General features: G+C 37.3%; 1 pseudogene; it reads left to right on the plus strand.

Annotated features, from left to right (window-relative positions):
• The first annotated feature begins 4,525 nt into the window (after positions 1 to 4,525).
• On the plus strand, positions 4,526 to 14,020 carry LOC107871563 (annotated as a pseudogene).
• Positions 14,021 to 15,202: the final 1,182 nt, after the last annotated feature.

Consider the following 15,202-nt stretch of genomic DNA (forward strand, 5'->3'; position numbering starts at 1 on the left):
CTACTGTTGGAGTTTGGTCTGGTAAGAATGTTTCTTATGATCATCTTAGAGTCTTTGGGTCTAAATCTTTTGTGCATGTTCCTAAGGACGAAAGGTCAAAGTTGGATGTTAAAACTAGGCAGTGTATCTTCTTTAGTTATGGTCAAGATGAATTTGGCTATCGTTTATATGATCCAGTTGAGAAGAAACTTGTTAGAAGCCGTGATGTTGTGTTCTTTGAAGACCAAACAATTGAAGATTTTGACAAAGCTGAGAAGGTTGATTCTCAGAGTAATGAAAGTCTAGTTGATATTGGTCCAGTTCCTTTAACTACTACTCCCAAAGAAAATCTTCATGATGATGAAAATCAAGTTGATAATAAAGATGATGATTATGTTCAAAATGACCAGTATGATGTTGTTGATGCTCTAGTGCAAGTTGATATGGTTGATCAGCAACCAGTTGTTGATGTTCCAGAGAGTTCTCTCAGACGATCTACTAGAGAGAGAATACCTTCATCTTGTTATTCTCCCAATGAATATGTACTCTTGACTGACGGGGGAGAACCTGAGAGTCTTGATGAGGCCATGGAATATGAAGAAAAAGAAAAGTGGTTTGATCCTATGGAAGATGAAATTAAATCTTTGCATGATAATCATACCTTTGATTTGGTTAAGCTGCCTAAAGATAGAAAAACTTTAAAAAACAGGTGGTTTTTTCGGGTGAAGCATGAAGATAGTAATCCAGTTCCATAGTACAAAGCTAGATTGGTTGTGAGGAGATTTAACCATAAAAAAGGAGTTGATTTTGATGAGATATTCTCTCCAGTTGTGAAGATGTCATCCATTCGTATGGTTCTAGGCTTAGCTAGAAGTCTAGATTTAGAGGTTGAGCAAATAGATGTTAAAACTGCTTTTCTCCATGGTGACTTAGATGAAGAAATTTATATGGAGCAACTCGAAGGTTTTGAAGTCAAGGGAAAAGAGAATTATGGTTTGAAACATGCTCCTAGGCAGTGGTATAGGAAGTTTGGTTCCTTTTGAGTCAGCAGGGGTTCAAGAAGACTACTTCAGACCATTGTGTTTTTGTGCAAAAATTATCTGATGGTGACTTTATTATTGTGTTACTTTATGTTTATGACATGCTTGTTGTTGGTCATAATACTTGCAGGATTAAAAAGTTGAAGCAAGAGTTGAGTAAGTCTTTTTCCATGAAAGATTTAGGACCAGCAAAGCAGATTCTTGGCATACAGATTGTCCGTGACAGGAAGGCTAAGAAGTTTTGGTTATCACAAGAGAAGTACATTTAGAAAGTACTTCGAAGGTTATACATGGATAAGGCTAAGGTTGTCAGTACACCTTTAGCTATGCACTTCAAATTGAGCACGGAGCAGTGTCCTTCCAGTGATGATGAGAAGAAAAATATGAAAAAAGTTCCTTATGCTTCAGCCGTTGGTAGTTTGATGTATGCAATGGTTTGTACAAGACCGGATATTTCTCATGTTGTTAGTATTGTTAGCCGTTTCCTTTCTAATCCGGGAAGAGAACATTGGAATGCTGTAAAGTGGATTATGAGATATCTTTGTGGCACTTCTAGTCTGAGTTTATGTTTTGGTACAGAGAAGCCTATTCTTTTTGGTTATACTGATTCAGACATGGCTAGTGATGTTGATACTCGCAAGTCTACTTCAGGATATTTGGTTACTTTTGCAGGGGGAGCTGTGTCTTGGTAATCTAGGTTGCAAAAATGTGTTGGTCTATCTACTACAGAAGCTGAGCTTATTGTTGCAGTTGAAGCTTGTAAAGAATTACTTTGGATGAAAAGATTCTTGGGGTAACTTGGTTGTGCTCAAGAGAGGTATGTGCTTCATTGCGACAGTCAAAGTGCCATACATCTTGGCAAGAATTCTACATTTCATGGTCGGTCTAAACACATTGATGTGAGATACCATTGGATTCGGGATGTGTTGGATTCTAAGTTGCTTGAACTTGAGAAGATTCACACGGATGAAAATGGTTCCGACGTGATGACTAAAGCTTTGTCAAGAGGAAAGTTTGAAAATTGTTGCATGGTCGTCGTGATGGCAGTCTCCTCCACATAGTCGGGAGGGGGAGAATTGTTGGGTCATGGGCCTTTTTCCCTTCCTATATGGATAAATGAAACCCAATTTGGACCAACCCATTTTTTCCCATAGGCCCATTACTATGGGGCATATATATTGATCTTTTTAGGTCTTATTCACCATCACAAAAAGAGAGTTTTCAGCAGCCAAAGAAAAGAAAAAGAAGCTAATTTTCGCACCTAAATTTCAGCCACAGCTGTCAACTTCAAATTGCGATTCCCGCTTCGTTTCTTATCCGATTGAGCTGATTTTTGTACTTCTTGTTCCTATCATCTCAATATTTGATTAGTAACTGACGAATCTTGATTTGGTGGCCTGTAGCTCCTGTTATTCATTCCCAAACAGTAGCTGCATTTTTGGTGCTTTCACTCCTTTATTTCTCTAGTGTTTGGTGCTGTGGTTTATGTATTATTTCTTGTTGTTTGGCACTTGTTTGGTGGCCATTTTAGAGGACAATATTGTAACTCTTTGGTGATTATAGTGGAGGTTTTGGTCTCGTGGTTTTTTACTCTTCACACTGAAGGGTTTTCTACGTAAATCTTGTGTCTCGTGTGATTGTCTTTATTCTTGTCTTGTTTCATTTGGTTTATTTTTTTGCTGTATATTACTCTATTTTTCTTGGGTTTATTTGTATCCTCTTGGTTCAAGTTGAAAGAAAAAGTTTAGTCTTGGGTGTTTTCTGTTGCTACCCTGTCGGGCTCTTTGATTGTGTGCTCGTCTTTCCCAACACTCACACCATTAAGAGATCCTACACTTTATATGTAGCTTCTCAGGTCTTTCAGTTACCAATGTGGGACTTTGATTCGCACACCCAACAAGAATAGGACGATTGCACAATGTGAAACAATCTGGTGTGATTAACGTGAGAACTACTTTTGACTTGTCTGGAAAGGCAATTCTGTGGAGGCTATATGGCATGCCTATGGAAGGTTGGTTAGTTCCCATGTTTTACAAGGAAAAAAGAAGAGTGACAAATAGTTGAAGAGGAAAATTTGGACCAAAAATTGGAGTCTTTCATTTAAGGTGTCTAATATTGTTGGTTTAGATTGTTAAGGGAATCATGGACCGATTTGTGTAGCAAGGAAGTTTGGATATGATCAGGACTTCCCTAAATAGATTCCTTCAACTCCAGAGTTTGCCTGGTAAAACTATAGCAGACCCTTTGATTCTGATTTGAGCTTATACTATCCGTCTAGGCTGTTTGAATCGGATGTAACTACACAATATTTAAAATGGTTGAGAAAAAAGTATTATTTCTAGTTGATGCATTCAAACAGTGGTCTCAAATTTGAAGGAGTAAAAGAAGATTAGAACGTCTTTCTAACCTTTATGATTCCCCGGTTTTTTCTCCCAAGTTAAAGGTAAGAGTAGAAAATTTTAGGGATTTTTATGATGCTCTTACTAGTCTACCCATTGGATGTCAAAAAAGACGTCGAGGGTATATATTCACCTCTTTTTGACCAATGATATATTTTCTCTTAGTCGCAAAGTTGAGGGATATACTTTTCCCTTTTTCCTAAAATTATTTTCATAAATCTAGTACTATTCAGACAATAGACCTTATAATTACCTCTTTGAGTGATGAAGTGAAGCGTAACTTATCACTCTATGCATGAAGTTGATTCAACTTACTTGTGAAGCGATGAATAGTCTTCCCCTAAGTTGATGCAACTTTTCACTTTTAGTGCCGCACCTGTGTCGACAAAACATGTGTGTGGGCGTGGGATCATACTTGATTTGGTCAACCAAATTCGGGTACTTTAACCAAAATTCATAGAGAAATTCCGAACATTTACGTTGAATTCTATAATAAAAACAAAAACTAGGTTAAAATTGACAAAAACAAAATAGCTTTTATATAGAATTTCTATGTCTGACCCTCTTCAACCACACTTCTATTGATTAGCATATGATCTTGCATCGTTAAAAAAAATAGAAGAAAGAATTTTTTTTAACGTCGATCTACATTGACGGCGGATAGAAGCTTTGTTTGACAATGATGAAACTCAAGAGTGGGTGTACATCAATAAATCCTCTAAATATCACAAGATTTTATAATATTCCAAAAAAAAAGAGTTGGTGACCAAATCACAATTTATTACTCCCTTGGTTCCATTTGTTTGTTTTACTTTCCATTTTAGTCCTTTCAAATAAAGTCTCGTTCCTTTTTTGACACCTCTTTAATTTGAAATTTCCACAATGGCATGTTAATGACTACAAGAATAAAAGATATTTTGGTACACTATAATTTATACATAGCTTTAGTCTAAAATCACAAGATTCAAAAGTTTCTTTATTTTTAAATTTCACGCTAAATTAAAATGAGACAAAGAAAATAAAACTGAGGGAGAAATATACACCATGATAATAAAAGGCAAGAAAAGGACCCATAAGGGAGATACTTGTACTCTCCCATACTTCATGATGAGTACTGTTTGTGCTGTTCTATCAAGTCAACTATGTTTGCTAGCTCAACAAAATAAAACTGAGGAAAAAATTAGAGTTGCTGCTAGTGAGACAGAAGATGTTATTGAAATGAAGATTTCTCAAATCATCAAAGGCGTAAGCTGGACATTAGGAATTTTACAACACGAGGATTTGCTACCAATTGCTGAAAAAATGGATACAACAAAGAAACAAGTGATGGAGATTCTTTCTCATAATGCTGATCAAATTCTTCAATTATCCGAGGATTCCTTGCTTGACACTTCTTCTACAAGTTATCCAATTCTATCAGATCAATTGGAAGATGATGTCATGCATGGACTCGATGATGACTTTGAGATCATAGTTAATAGATTGATAGGACGACCACGGGATCTGGAAATCGTCATAATATTAGGCATGGGTGGCATTGGCAAAACAACACTCGCTAAAAAAGCTTATGATCATCTTCGAATCAGGTATCACTTTAGCATTCTTGTTTGGGTTACTGTATCTCAAGGATTTAGACGTAGAAATGTATTGTTACAAGATTTACATTGCATTTCAAAACAAACAGTTATGGTGAATGCAAAAGATTATGATAAAATGTATGACAATGAGTTAGCTGATCTGGTGCAAAAGAGCCTAAAGGGTCCAAGATACCTTATTGTTGTTGATGATATTTGGAGTACGGATGCTTGGCATAGAATAAGAAGAATATTTCCTAATTACAACAATAGTAGTCGAATCTTATTCATTACTGGGGAAACTGAAGTTGCAATGTATGCAGATACTAGCAGTCCTCATGAGATGAACCTTTTGAATTCAGAAAATGGTTGGAAGTTACTTCGTGATAAGGCGTTTAGACCAAATAATAATCATCCTCTTGAATTGGAAGAAATTGGAATGGAGATAGTAGAAAAATGTCAAGGACTTCCCTTAACAATTTCCGTGATTGCAGAACATCTTTCCAAAATGGTCAGGACGATAGAAGGCTGGAAGGATGTTGCCCGAACCTTGAGGGAAGTCCTTGCTAGTCATTCAAATAAATGCTAAGGAGTGCTCGGTTTGAGTTACCACTACTTGCCTAATCGCCTCAAACCTTGCTTTCTTTCAATGAGTAGTTTCCCAGAGGATTTTCAGGTTGAAACTTGGAGATTGATCCAATTATGGATTGCAGAAGGTTCCATAAGGACGTCTGGAAGTCGTAAAAGCTTGGAGGAAGTGGCAATAGATTATTTGGAGGAACTTATTAGTAGGTACTTGATACATGCCAAAAAAAGGAGATTCAATGGTGAGATAAAAGCGTGTGGAATACATGATCTACCGCGTGAGTTCAGTTTGATAGGAGCTGTAATGACAAAGCACATGCATGTTGGGAGAACTTACGTTACTCTTCCATCACAAAAGCATACTGTTCGTCACTTCAGTTTTCAAACCTTATCTTATTCAGTTGATGATTGTTATAATCTATTACCCCCTGTTGCCAGATCTTTCTACTTGTTTTCTCGATTGAATCTACCTCTTGAACCCCGTATTGAGCTTCTGGGGATATTGCCCATCTACCGTCATGATCCAATAATACATGTATTTTTTCTCTCGTTTCAACCTTCTCGGGGTATTGGCCATCTTCAATATAGATGTAAAGTTCGAGTCATTTCCACTCGTGATCACAAAGTTGTTTCATTTGAGATATCTCCAAATTCGATTTCTGGGCAATATTCCTGAATCAATCTCAGAGCTTCAGAATTTGCAAACACTAATTTGTAGTGGTAATTCTTACGATATAACCCTACCTGGTAAGATATGGATGATGAAGAACTTGAGGTATATACGTCTGCGGGGAGCCACTTATTTACCCAGTCGTAGAATAGAAAGTATTCTAAATAAGCATCTAGTGATAGGGATGCCAAATCTAGAGGAATTTTTTAATCTTTGTTACGTCAGTTGTACAAATGGAGTCTTTTATGGCATTCCCAATCTAAAAAGATTGATCATTCGTGTACCTTTTATCGTACGTACACAACAGTTTTCCCGATGGGCTCTTGGATATGTCCAGCTTGAGGAAACTCGAAATATTCAAGTGTTTCTGGAATATTCGTTACTCAGAAGGCCCCATCATCAGTTTTGTTTTTCCATCATCACTTAAGAGGCCGACTTTATCTAGATGTTTATATTTTCCTTGGGAAGACATATTATCAACTGTTATCATGTTGCCAAATCTGGAAGAGCTCAAAATTAAAGGTTGTCTAGTCGGTGGAGATGTGTGGATATTAAGTGATAAAGACAAATTCAAAAGCTTGAAGTTGTTGTTACTGAACAACATAAATCTTAAGCGTTGGGAAGCTAGCAGTAATAACTTCCCAAATCAAGAACGCCTTGTTCTGAACTATTGTGACATCCTGCAAGAAATTCCAACAGATTTTGGGTTATATGATTGCAGCACTACTGCTGAGGATTCTGCAAGACAGATTGTACAAGAACACGAGGACATGGGAAATAATTCCCTTAAGGTCTTGTTAAGATCAGTTAGAACTAGTGCTGACTAGATGACAGCTGTACAGCAAGTGGTGTAAAATATAGCTAGCAATTAGTTAGAGTTAATTAGGATATTAAATAGTAGAGCTTGGATTAATTGTAGCCAACGGGATAAATCATTTTCTGAATGAGAAGTTATTTTTCTCTGTTCTAATTCTCTCCAACCAACTCTCCTCTTCTTCCTCTCTGAGTCCATAGTAAACACCATTAATGGTGATATCTGAGTAAGTCAAGTAATTCATCATGATATCAAAGCCAGGTTCGCTGGTCTCTTCGATCCGCCAATAGATCGATCCGATAATTGATTTCCTGTTGAATTCATCCGGTGCAAGTTTGAGTGTTTTGTATTTTCAAGGTTACAGCTGCAATGGCGATCAACAATGGTGGAAATCCCAGTACTACTGCAGATCCAGTTAATGGTAACACTACCCAGCATACAGTCATCGATCAACATCATCCTTTATTCCTTCATCCATCGGACACACCAGGTAGCTCATTAATCTCGGTCAAACTTATTGGTCCTGAAAACTATTCACTATGGAGTAGTACTATGCATATTAGTTTATTGGGGAAAAGTAAATTAGGGTTTGTTGATGGGAAATACCCTAACAACAATTTGGATACTTCTTTCCATGACCTTTGGGTTGAAATGTAATGCCATTGTGCTCTCGTGGATCATGAATTCCGTTAGCACTGAGCTTCTAAGTGGTATGGTTTACGCGTCGAGTGCTGATGCTGTGTGGATGGACCTGAAAGGGAGGTTTGATAAAGTGAACGGTCCGCGAGTTTTGTTTTCGTACAAGCAAATTGCTACACTTACACAAGGAGTTTCATCTGTTTCTAGTTATTTTTCCAGACTCAAAGAATTATGGGCTGAATTCTATGCACTCATGCCTTTCCCTAGTTGTGGCTGTGAGGAATCCAAAAGATATGTTGAACACTTTGAATATCAGCAGTTATTGCAGTTTTTAATGGGACTAAACGAGTCTTACTGTCAATCCAGTAATCAGATTCTCAACATGTCACCAACAATTACCATTAATAAAGCCTATGCAATGATTATCTCAGAAGAGAACAGGTGAACTATGTCTCATCAATCTCACATTCCTGAAATCAGGGAAGGTACAACCCTATTCAGTGGAAAAGGTACAGTACATGGTGGTGGTAGTTCAGCTGGTTCCAATCCTCGATCAGGTGGAGGCTATTCAAGAGACAATAACTCTTCAGGGTTCAACTCTGGGGGAAATTCCTATAAAAGAGAAATCAATTCTTCTGATGCTATGGGTGAACGAAATTCTGGTCCTAACTCAAACTTTGGGAATGCTGCTAGAGGAAACAGATATCCTAGCTCAAACAACACTTATAGAATGAAGAAAGGACCAGTGTATTGTGACTACTGTCATTTTAAAGGACATACAAATAAAACGTGCTACAAGCTTCATGGCTATCCACCTAATTCATCACCTAAAAAGAGGTTTGGCTCTGGATATACTTCTGGGCATCCAACAGCTAACTATTCTCAGGATGTCTCTAGTTATGCAGGTGCTAGGCAATCAACTTCTATAGCTAACTATGCAGGAGGATCGAGTGCATCTGCAAGTGTTGATAACATCAATTGGATGCCACCTCAATTCACTAAGGAGCAATACACACAGATCTTACAAATACTGGATAAAGGATCTGACTCATCTAACTGTGCCATGTATGCAATGTCTACAGGTATGAGTTCTGACACTATAACTCACGGTGTTGTGAGTCAATGGATAGTAGACTTAAGAGCCTCAAGCCATATGGTTGGTTGTCTTAAGTTGCTAGACGAGTTTAAAACATTTCCACAAGATCAAAGGGGCAGAGTGCAATTGCCTAATGGTGATATAGCAAGTGTTACTCACTTAGTCTCTTCTCATCTATTTCAATGACATAAGATCTCAAATGTGATGCACAATCCAGCTTTCAGATATAATCTCTTATCTGTGTCTAAACTAAGGAAATGAATTGGGCTATTTTCTTCTATCCTAAATTCTGTATATTTCAGGACATCTTAAGTGGAAAGGTGAAGGGGATTGGTAGGAATGAAGATGGTCTGAATGTGTTCAACTCAGATAATTCAAAGATAGCAACTAACTCAATTTCTACTTCTACACCAGTGTCAGTCTGCACTGTTCAGAATACATTAAGACCTGATGTGCTTCTCTGGCATAGAAGGTTAGGTCATGCTCCTGTGAGCTCTCTGAAGATTATACCTGGTGTACCTAATGTACTAAAAGATACTGCTGTAAAAGATTGTTCTATATGCCCTCTAGCTAAGCAGAATAAGCCTCCTTTTCCTGTGAGTACATCTGTTACCAAGTCTTGTTTTCAGCTTCTACATATAGATGTGTAGGGACCTTATAGGGTTCCCACTTATGATGGAAAAAACTATTTCTTGAATCTTGTAGATGATCATTCTAGATATACTTGGATATTCTTGCTACCATCTAAATGTGAAGTAATTGTTGTTCTTAGATCATTCCTTTCTATGATCAGAAATATTTACTCTTCTATAGTGAAAGTTCTTAGAACAGATAATGGTAGTGAATTTTTTTAACTCTCACATGACTGAGTTACTGCAAACATTTGGAGTTGAACATCAGAGTTCTTTTGTGTATACTTCACAGCAAAATGGAGTTGCTGAAAGGAGACACAAATACATTCTTAAAATTGCTCTATCCTTGAGGTTTCAAGCTAATGTACCACTCAAATTCTGGGGTGAATGTGTATCTGCAGCTGTATACATCATCAATAGAACACCCTCCTCAGTCCTTCATGGCAAAGATCCTATTACTATTCTTGAGGGAGCTGCTCCCTCTCTTACTCATATGACAGTATTTTGTATCTTAGGATATGTTACTAATGTCAAAAGGCATGAAAAATTTGCTCCAAGGGAAGTTCCAGCTATTTTTCTTGGTTACTCAGCAACTCAGAAGGGTTACAAGATGTACACTCTTTACTCCAAGGATTTTATCATCAGCAGGGATATAGTGTTTAGGGAATCAGTCTTCCCTTTTACATTCCCCACTAAAGGATCTCCTTTGTTTCCTACTGTTGATCTTCCCTCTTACCTTACACTGATTGTCCTTCAATTTCTATACCTTCTTCCACTTCAAGCCATGCTCCTGCACCTACTACTTCATCTGAACCACCTTTTATACCTCATACTTCATCTACTGATATTCCTACCTCTTCATCAGAACTTGAACCACCTATCTCTACTACCTCTTCTTCTTCCATTCCACTCAAAAAATTAGCTAGGCCAGTCAAACCTCCCCTGTGGATGCAAGACTATATCACTAAAAATAAAGGCAAGGCTAGTTGCGGCTACCCATTATCTAACTGTCTGAGTTATACTCATCTCTCTCCATCTTATAGTCTTGCTCTTGCTTCCTATTCTAATACTGTAGAACCCCAATCCTTTGAAGAATCTGTCCAGGATCCTAAGTAGGTTGCTGCCATGAAAGCTGAGATCTCTGCTCTTGAAAATAACCACACATGGAGTGTAGTAGATTTACCCTCTTCTAAATATCCCATTGGGTGTTAGTGGGTCTTCAAGATCAAATATACTGCTTCAGGTGCCATTGAAAGATAGAAGGATCGACTAGTAGCCATGGGGTACAACCATCAGGAGGGACTAGATTATACTGAGATATTCTCACTAGTGGCAAAGATGGTCACAGTGAGGTATGTTCTAGCTATTGTAGCTGCTGGGGGGTGGTCTATATTTCATATGGATGTGCATAATGCCTTCCTTCAAGGTGATTTACTTGAGGAAGAATTCATGACTTTGCCACAGGGATTTGCAAGCCAGAGAGGGACTAAAGTATGCAGGCTTCACAAATCCCTCTATGGGCTAAAACAGGCCCCTAGGCAATGGAACAAAAAACTCACTGATGCTTTTATGTAACTGGGGTTTACTCAGATTCACTTTGACTACTCTCTATTCACTAAGAAGGTGAAATTTGAATTGATAGTAGTTCTTGTGTATGTGGAAGATTGTTGGTCATAGGAAGTAGTGCTGAGTTAATACTGAAGACAAGACATGACGTACAACTCAAGTTTAAGATGAAAAACTTGGGTGAACTTAAATTTTTCTTGGGAATTGAGTTTGCAAGGTCATCAAAAGGTATTGTGATGAGCCAGAGAAAGTATGCTCTAGAGCTAATAGCCGAGATGGGACTTGGGGGAGCTAAACCAGCTGCAACTCCACTGGATACTAATCTGAAACTCACATCTATTGAATTTGATAAACTTACTAATCAAAACTCAGGTGATGGTGATCCTATACTAGCAGATATTGGACAGTATCAGAGACTTATTGGTAGAATTTTGTATCTCACTATGACTAGAGTTGATATATCTTATGCAGTACAAATGCTCAGTCAATTCATACATCAACCCAAGCAATCTCATCTTGATGCTGCCATGAGAGTTGTAAGATATATTAAAGGTGCTCCAGACCTTGGACTTCTCATGCCATCTGTAAGTTCTGAAAAAATGGAAGTATTTTGTGACTCTGACTGGGGAGGATGCCTTCAAACCAGAAGATCTGTGACTGGGTACTTAAACACCTTTGGTGGAGCTATGGTCTCTTGGAAATCTAAGAAACTGGTTACAGTAGCAAGAAGTTCTGCAGAAGCAGCATTCAGGAGTATGGCCTCAGCAGTTGCTGAAGCAACATGGCTGGTAAATGTATTCAAGGAGATAGGGATCAATATAAATGTTCCCATTCAGATGTTCTGTGACAGCAAAGCTGCTATTCAGATTGCATCAAACCCAATATTTCATGAAACAACAAAACATATTGACATCGATTGTCATTTTGTTAGGGAGAAACTATTACAAGGAATGATCAAGGCTTTTCATGTATCTTCCAAGGAGCAAGTAGCTGAATTGCTCACCAAGAGCCACGGGAAACATGCACATGATTATTTATTGTCCAAACTGATGTTAAAAGATCTCTTTCAACCATCAGTCTGGGAGGGTGTTAAGAGCAGTTAGAACTAGTGCTGACTAGATGACAGCTGTACAGAAAGTGGTGTAAAATATAACTAGCAATTAGTTAGAGTTAATTAGGATATTAAATAGTAGAGCTTGGATTAATTGTAGCCAACGAGATAAATCATTTTCTGAATGAGAAGTTATTTTTCTCTGTTCTAATTCTCTCCAACCAACTATCCTCTTCTTCCTCTCCGAGTCCATAGTAAACACCATTAATGGTGATATCTGAGTAAGTCAAGTAATTCATCAGGTCTACATCCATAACCTTCGAAGTAAGTTTTACTCTCTCTATAAAAAATGATGGTTTCCCACGTCGAAACTGTTAACTATTGTTCCACTGTAAAATGTACATTTTTCATTGATGGGCTGTACTTTAATGCTTTGAGATACTGTATATCGATAATCTTTCTCAAGGATGGTAGAAACAGTAAGTAATCTAGGTTTCCGTAGATATGTCAGAGAGTAGAAGTGTATAATAATCACGGTGTCAAGGAGTATGATAAGTAGCCTATGAAAGAGATTCATTTAGTTTTTGAGAACTTCAACTTCTTTTTTGTCATGTACTATTGATCTCAAAACACATTGCAATCATACATTAACATACAAAGCTTCTAAAATGAATCATCATTTTCTCATTGAGTACTTTTGCTTCTTTAAGTTTAATGTGTATTCAGAAAAGAAAATTCATGGGATGAAATTGAGATGAAGAATGTCTCATATAAAGCTACCGAAAACAAATACCATGCGTGTTCAACCAAGTTCGTTGTTGTTGTTTTAATGCAATTTTCTTCTTATTGTTGTGTTATGAACCAGTAGCTGTCCAGATACTAATAAACAATACTAACTAGTTTAAGAACTCTAATAGCGCTGTTCCAATGATAGATCTTTTTGTTTTCCCATATGGATTATTTGGCAGAAGATAATACACATAGTGCCATTCTCTAGGAAACAGAGGCCTCTACCCTTTGCTATGATACTATACGTCATCTGATTCTACACAAGAGCAATAATCATCGAAGGGCGGTCAGTTGAATACCCTACAACTGAAACTTATGTTGTGTATATATATTGATTGAGCCAGAATTACCACTAAATGGAAAAAAAATATAAAGAAGTAAACACACAAAGTTAAGGGAATTCAACGTATGGCATCTATACCATGTAGTTTGTCAGCAAAAGTTATGGTGGATCCACCACTGTATATATATAAGTACCCTTAATGAAATTCATAACTGTGCCACTGCATGATACACAATATTAATAAGTGGGAAATTGTAATAAGTTCCGGAAGTTAGTTAACACTGGATAGCTACAGTGTAGTTAGTTACTCAACTACTGTAAAGTTAGTTAAGTAGTTATAACTAACTCAAGTAGCCTAGTCAATTGGATAGTGGGGTCATGAGCTCTGTATAAACATGTAATCCATTCGTTTTTCACATAGTACAAACATTACTTCTTCCTTCTCAAAATCTCTCTCTCTCTCTCTCTCTCTCTCTCTCTCTCTCTATTTTTTCAATTCTCATTCTCATTAAATGCTTCCTCGAGTTAGTTACTCTTGAGGCAGTAATTTCGATCCTCGAGTTCATTCGAACTCATGTAATCGATTAAAAGTTGGTATCATTGGTATCAGAGCCAATAGAATTCTTGGCAATTATGATGAAAACAGCTCGATCTATTGAAAATTCTCCAGCTGACATGGTAGAAATAAGGGATGTGCTGCAAAAATTGACAAAGGATATGAGCAATTTGGCAGGGGAAGTTACTAACTTGAACAGGTTGGATCAGGTGATACTGGAATTAAAGGATCATTTGGTGAATTTTGAAGAGAAGAGGAGAGATAAATCTCCATTAGATCAAGATGAACCATCGAGGGTTAGGCAATCAGTTGAGAGGGAGCTGTCACGACCCAAGTCGGAATCCTAGCCGCGACGAGCATCCTGAACCATATAGACTCGGGTGCCCCTTTCTGTCTGGTAATCATGAACACCATTCATAACAATAAGAAAAAAAATACGGAATACCACAAATGGAATCATGGTCATAATCTGAGTTCTGTTTAACAGTACAGAAATAAGTTAATCAATATCTAGACAACATCTGTTTGAGTCAGCGAAATCTCTATTACATACGGAACTATCATACTGTCTGAAACTGGGACAAGTCCCCCAGTGGACCTAAAGCAAAGTAAATAACAAGTATCTGGAAAGAAATAGGCCTTTCGGAATAAAGAAGGCTCACCAACTATACACTTCTCTTTGAATAACTCTACGGCTTAGCAGGACCTCTAGACTGAGCCTATATGGGGTCAATACAATTGTACTGGTATGCAGAGCAATCCAAAATAATGCATTTATATATATAAAATAGATGAGAGCAGGTCATGAAACATCATGCATGATATAGTTTAAAATGCATTGGCAAATCTTTGATAATCATAAAACATTCTTGTCAATGCAATTCTATTCTTTGTATTACTTCTGAGTTAGGTGGTAAAACCTACAATTCTATGACCCCACGGGCTATATGGATTCCGCCCTTAACTCGGCAGCCAAGCCCCCAACCCAAGTTTGCGGCAAGAGTTGGAGTTTCTAATTCTTGTATGCCACAGCGCATAAGGCCAGCGTATAGTCCCCCTTGGGGACATAATAACCCATATCGACAAAATATGATTTCGGGCAATGAGTTATCTGAACTTGATCCTCTTTCGGGTAACCATATAACATCTCTTTATGCCCATTTTAAACTTTTTTGAACATCAAAATTTAAGATCCTAAGTTCTGAAAAATCTGAATGAAAACTAATTTCTATTGTTATTCTAAGTCTGTTATGGAATTATCTATTTTGGTGTCGTCACACCAAGACTTAAAAGTCCTATATCTGTGCCATATGGTACAATAAATGATTCTTCCATTCTAAACAATGTTCAGAATCTCAACATGCAAATAGTATAAGAAAATTCATATATCAAAACACGAGTTAAAACCATATAAAGATCTTTATCCTTTCAACAATTTTCAACAAATAGTGGTCCATTCATCAAGAACATTTATGAAAATCCCTTCATTCATCATTTATAACATTTAACTCATAATATCATTCCTCTCT

Source organism: Capsicum annuum, chromosome 5 (genome assembly GCF_002878395.1).
Source record: "Capsicum annuum cultivar UCD-10X-F1 chromosome 5, UCD10Xv1.1, whole genome shotgun sequence".
Lineage (NCBI taxonomy): Eukaryota > Viridiplantae > Streptophyta > Magnoliopsida > Solanales > Solanaceae > Capsicum > Capsicum annuum.